The following is a 6,000-nucleotide window of genomic DNA, read 5'->3' as shown; positions in this document are numbered from 1 at the left end:
ACCATCTAATTTATATAGGGCCTCCAGCCAGAATAAGTATTTAAAATGTATGGTGAGTTTAAGTGTGCTTTTTTAAGGCAAACGTATTCAGATATTATAGGCTAGGTTTTGACAGCTAAATTATGTCCTGTAGCTTATATATGTAGCACGCATGCATGGGATAGGCATAAGGCCATCCTTCATATAAGATAGGGCCAGGGGCTATCCATAGTATTCAGTATATTGGGCAGACTAGATGGGCCAAATGGTTCTTATCTGCCGACACATTCTATGTTTCTATAGATCACCAATATATTTTGCAGTGCTTCACAAAGATTCTCATCACACCGCTTTTTTATATTGATGAATAGCTTTTAGTCCCGTTGTATTAGGTCCTATAGATTAGTAAATGAGTTCTCCTCCAGAGGGAGGAGGTACTCTAAGGCCACGGATAGGTAGCTATCCTGTGAGTCATTATTCTACCAACTAAGAACCCATGAAACATGACTAAAGCCAGTCATACACAAGATGACATTCAGCTAAATGCTCCTGATCACCACATGAGCATGCATGGTCTGCTTGACTAAGGCCTCATGCACACGACCGTTTTTTTTAAGGTCCGCAAAAACGGGGTCCGTAGGTCCGTGATCCGTGACCGTTTTTTCGTCCGTGGGTCTTCCTTGTTTTTTGGAGGATCCACGGACATGAAAAATGAAAAAAAAATCTAAGTCAAGTTTGCCATTGAAATGATAGGAAAAAACGGACACGGATCACGGACATGGATCACGGACACGTATGACAATCTTGTGTGCATCCGTGATTTTTCACGGACCCATTGACTTGAATGAGTCCGTGAACCGTTGGCTGTGAAAATAATAGGACAGGTCATATTTTTTTCACGGCCAGGAAACACGGATCACGGATGCGGCTGCCAAATGGTGCATTTTCCGATTTTTTTCCACTGACCCATTGAAAGTCAATGGGTCCGTGAAAAAAAAATGAAAACGGCACAACGGCCACGGATGCACACAACGGTCGTGTGCATGAGGCCTAAGGATGTATATGTTGCAAATGGGAGACAAAGGAGAAAGCTGCTGCCAGGCAGCTCTGGCGGGAGGCTTATGTCCATGAGAACAAAAGGATTAAGCATGTTGAAGTGAGTTCCTTCACTCCTTCACTGACAGCAGCTAAAGGATTTTCATCAAGCCAGGGTCTCCTCCATCTGGGGGAAAGCTCATTTGCAAAGCTACTCCCAGGGAGCATTTCTAAAAGACTCTCTATGGCAACTGGTGACCTTCATAAAGAGAAACAGTACAACCTGAGAGTCCTATAAATGAAACCACATCCACTAAAATATTATTCTTTGGTGAGAATAATAAGGTTTCTAGTTGTATAATATTCTGTCTTCATAATATGTAGGTCTCTAGGTAAGATATACAGTGGATGTACAGAATATATACAGTATGTATATGGATATATAGGATACATACAGTAATGTATAGCATACCAAAATCGGAGAATAAGAATTCTAAAGCAGTACAATATTAGATACCCTATGCAGCTGCCACGGTGCCCATGTTCAGCGCAAATTTAGTATTGAGAGGACTGGGTTTGAAGGTCAATCCCTACCTACCTCTCACAAAGCATGAGAAGGCAGGCAAAAGACATGTCATGATCTGTTGTGGTGTGTGCTAATACTCCTGTGCACATCTGATCAATGCATACATTCTGAAGGCATATATTCTGCAATTTCTAATTTATTTTTCCAAGTATTTTTGTCTGTTGTCTTTTTTTGGAACAATGAAAGCAGAATGTTACTTGGGTTTGCCAAAAAAATAGCTAGCAGGGCAGCTGCAGTTCTGTTCAAGAACTGCGTTTCCCAATACAATGTAGTCAAACACATCAAGACTCTTGGTGAATGTATATTGCTTAAAAATATCACATTATTCTCTTAATTGACTACAATTTTATCACAAATATCTACAATTGTGACTAGTTTTTGAACTTTACCACTAGCTCAACTGCAATTAAGATTTTTTATGTACAAAAATACTGATCTAAATACTAGACATTTAAGAATGAATAACCATTGAGTCATAATGTATTAATCAATTCACTCATATTCTTGAATGTGCAAGCTTTAATATTGTTCTAAAAACACTGATTTATACTATGCACCGACCATTTATGTTAATTTATAAGTGCTCATGATACTGTCATTAAGTTTATGTTATGTACATTTCCTGTTTGTTACGTCTAGGAATTATTTTGATCAGAACTGGCCTGTATGAGATTATTAGGAGCAAAGTCTCCTTAGGGAAAATGAGAGCGGGACTAACATGGATCATTAGAATGCTGAACTGATTAGCTAATAATTCCAGCAACCTTGTTAGCATATTTTTTTCCGTAATCAGCCTAGTTACCACGAAAGGTAGTAATAATATTCTGCCTCATTCACATTCCACCATTAATGGTTCTAGAGCTTTTAATAGGTATCTGCCATTAAAGGGATTTTCCTTTCCTGGAGTAAAATATTGATGTTCTCAGCACAGGTCACCAATATTGACCTCCCACCATCCCGACCAGTCAGCTTTTTGAAGAGGCTGTGGGGCACAGTTCATCGATGTGGCCTCTTCCTACGCCAGTGATGTTCATTGGTCATGTGACCTAAGTGCAAGCTCAATCCCATGCAAACCAATGGACCTGGGCTGCAATAATAAGCACAGCCACTATACAATGTACAGCACTTTGCTTGGTATGCTGTGAGAGGGTTGCAGCTCTGGTCTGAGTGCTGCAACCCATTCAAATAGATGGTTGGTGGGGGAGCCTGAGGATAGGCCACCAATCTGATATTAATGACCTATCAATATATTACTCCTGGAAAACCCTAACAGGGTTTTATGCTTTCAGTATATTGGTGGCCTTTCTTCAGGATGGGTCATCAATATTAGATTTGTGGAGGTTTAACTCTCAGCATTTTTGCCTATTAGCTGTTTAAAGGGCTGCAACTTTCATGCAAGCGCTACAACCTCTTCGGTGTTTAGACAGGGCCTTCTACCTGCATGGCATCTTTTTGGTAGACAACACTGCGAGGCTGCAATTGCTTACACTGCTGCTACTATGTAGATAGTGTGCAGGTAGTTGGCCCCATGTAAGCAACAAAAAGGCCACAACACTAGCATGAGGGTCATGCCATGAATGTGCTAAAACCAGAAAACCTTTTCATAGTTATTATCATGTGTATAGGTGAAAGTTCTCACTGTCGGACAACCAGGGCTTTTTCTCATTACCCCATTAATGAAACAAGTTAAGTCACCCCTAAACCTAAAGCACATATTATTCAATATGGAACAAATGAAAACATGCATGTATGTATGAATTCTGGTTATTTTCTTACAGAACTCTAGAGTTCTGTTAGTGTACAACTGCATTGCGTTTTAACAAAAAAATATATTGTTCACTGATCTTAAAAATACTGTACATATTCAGCAAAATGAAAGCATTTAGAAACAAAACCATATTGCTGCTATAGGATCCTTGAAAAGGAGTACAGTTCTAGCTGGTCCCATTCATTTTGACAGTAGACATCGGCAAGAACCCATGCAGAACTGCATATTTAGCAAACGAGGTAGTGGAGAATTTGCCCATGGGTCATGGTGAGTGTAGGGATGGGAGATGGGCAATCGGCCCTGGAGAAGGGAGTGAGTATACCACATTTTTTTAATTTTAACCCCCTAGCGACCACCCATACGCCTTTTTACAGTGGTCACTTAAGGGGCCTTAGGCTGTGCCTTTTTACAGCGGCCCAGTCTAAGCACTACACTACACATTGGGTTGCCAATGTGTGTGAAGGCTGGCCAGGGTCTCGTGTAGGCCCCAGACCAGCCTTGAGTAATTTCCAGCAGGCCTAGCCTTTCTGGCGCAGCCTGCTGGTCAAAGTGAGAATAGCATTGCCATTAAAATGCAATGCACTATAGGGATAATCATGGGCGTTGCTAGGGTCTCAAAGGATCCGGGGCCCAAGCCCTGATGAATATGACCCAATTCTCTAAGGCTACTTTCACACTTGCGGTAGCTTTCTCCTGCAGGCTGGTCCAGCGGGGTAACAGCCTGCCATATGTGTGCTACTGCTAGTGCACCGTGACGCCGGAAGTCTGCCGCGGTGCAGCCACAGCACGGCAAACATGCTGAGAGGCGGCTGGAATAAAACTGCAGCATGCTGTCATTTTTTTTCAGCCCACCTCTCGGCATGTTTGCCATACTCGACCCTCCCCGCGCACACCACATTTTGCTGTACTTGCTATACAGCAGCACATACAGTACCTCTCAAATCCAGTGGCTCCCAAGTGATGTCTCCTCGGATGTAGATCTTCTCTGTCCCATGTAAATAACATCACTCCCTCCCACAACCGCGATCAACATACAGCCCCATGTAAATAACATCACTACCTCCCCAGCCTCTTCCAATATACAGTCTCATGTATATAACATCACTCCCTCCCCCAGCCAACATCAATATACAGTCCCATGTAAATAACATCACTCCCTCCCCCAGCCACCATCAATATACAGTCCCACGTAAATAACATCACTCCCTCCCCAGCCACCTCTAATATATAGTCCCATGTAAATAAGATCACCCCCTCCCACAGCCGCAATCAACATACAGCCCCATGTAAATAACATCACTCCTGAACATTTAGTCCCTTTATAACATCCTTCCCTTCAGCCCTAACATACAGTCCCAGTTAAATAACCACAACTCCCAGCATTGCTCTGCCTCTCACTTCACTAACCTCTACTCATATTCAAATATCACGACAGCTTCTTCTCCTCTTCACTGCCGTCCTCTCCTGCACTGGTTACATGATGGTGACATCATCGCAGGTCCTTCTCAACCCCTGCCTTCTGCACTGATCACATGACCTGTGATGTCATCACAGGTCCTTCAGCTCTTGCAGGGCATTAGATTTAATTGTATTGCTGTCCTGAGGGCAGAAATACTGTTGTATCTGCCTGGCAGGCAGTATATTCGGGGCCTGGGACAAAACATCAGGGGCCCAGACCCGGAGTGTTTTATCCTAGCAACGCCCCTGGGGATAATGCATTGCGTTTTAAAATCAATCAAAAAGCTGTCTGTTATAGTTCCCTTGTGGGACTATGAAGTGGTAAAAAAAAAGTTAAGAAAACACACATTTATTCAATAAAAAAATTACGCTTTTTTTCCATTGAAAATACTGCCAGTGCAGGGGTTTATTAAGACTGGCATCTAAAATGTCGCACTTAATAAATCTGGCCAAAGTGTTATCATTTAGGCTAGGTCTACACGACAACATTTCTCGCGCGACAGATAGGGCGCAACATTTGTCGCGCTAATGTTGTGCGACAATTTTTATAATGGCAGTCTATGGTGTCGCACTGCAACATGCGACATGCTGCGACTGCGATGCAACAGTCGCAGAAAAATCCATCTCTAATGGATTTTCCGAGACTGTTGCGTAGCAGTCACAGCATGTCGCATGTTGCAGTGCGACACCATAGACGGCCATTATAAAAATTGTCGCACGACATTAGTGCAACAAAATGTCGCGCAACAAATGTCGACGTGTAGACCAAGCCTTAGACACTGGCAAAGATAATTAAAAGGTAGTACGGCACACCTACAATCAGCTGCACATGGAGAGTTTAGATAAACAGTATATTTTATTCAAACCAAGTTGTGCATAATATTACATAAAAACGTTATTAAACATATATATTTAGCATACTATATGGTACTTGGTTTGAATAAAATATACTGTTTATCTAAACTCTCCATGTGCAGCTGATTGTAGGTGTGTTAATTTGCTATACCTCTTTATGAAGATTGTGTGAAATCTTCTTTGTAGGTGCACCCATTCCATTCCATTTTAGTTTAAGGCCCCTTTCACACGGACGAGTTTTCCGTGCGGGTGCGATGCGTGCGGTGAACGTATTGCACCCGCACTGAATCCGGACCCATTCATTTCTATGGGGCTGTGC

The sequence above is a fragment of the Bufo gargarizans genome, chromosome 2 (assembly GCF_014858855.1).
Source record: "Bufo gargarizans isolate SCDJY-AF-19 chromosome 2, ASM1485885v1, whole genome shotgun sequence".
Lineage (NCBI taxonomy): Eukaryota > Metazoa > Chordata > Amphibia > Anura > Bufonidae > Bufo > Bufo gargarizans.
The sequence above is the reverse complement of the archived record's forward strand: the minus strand, read 5'-3'. Positions refer to the sequence as shown.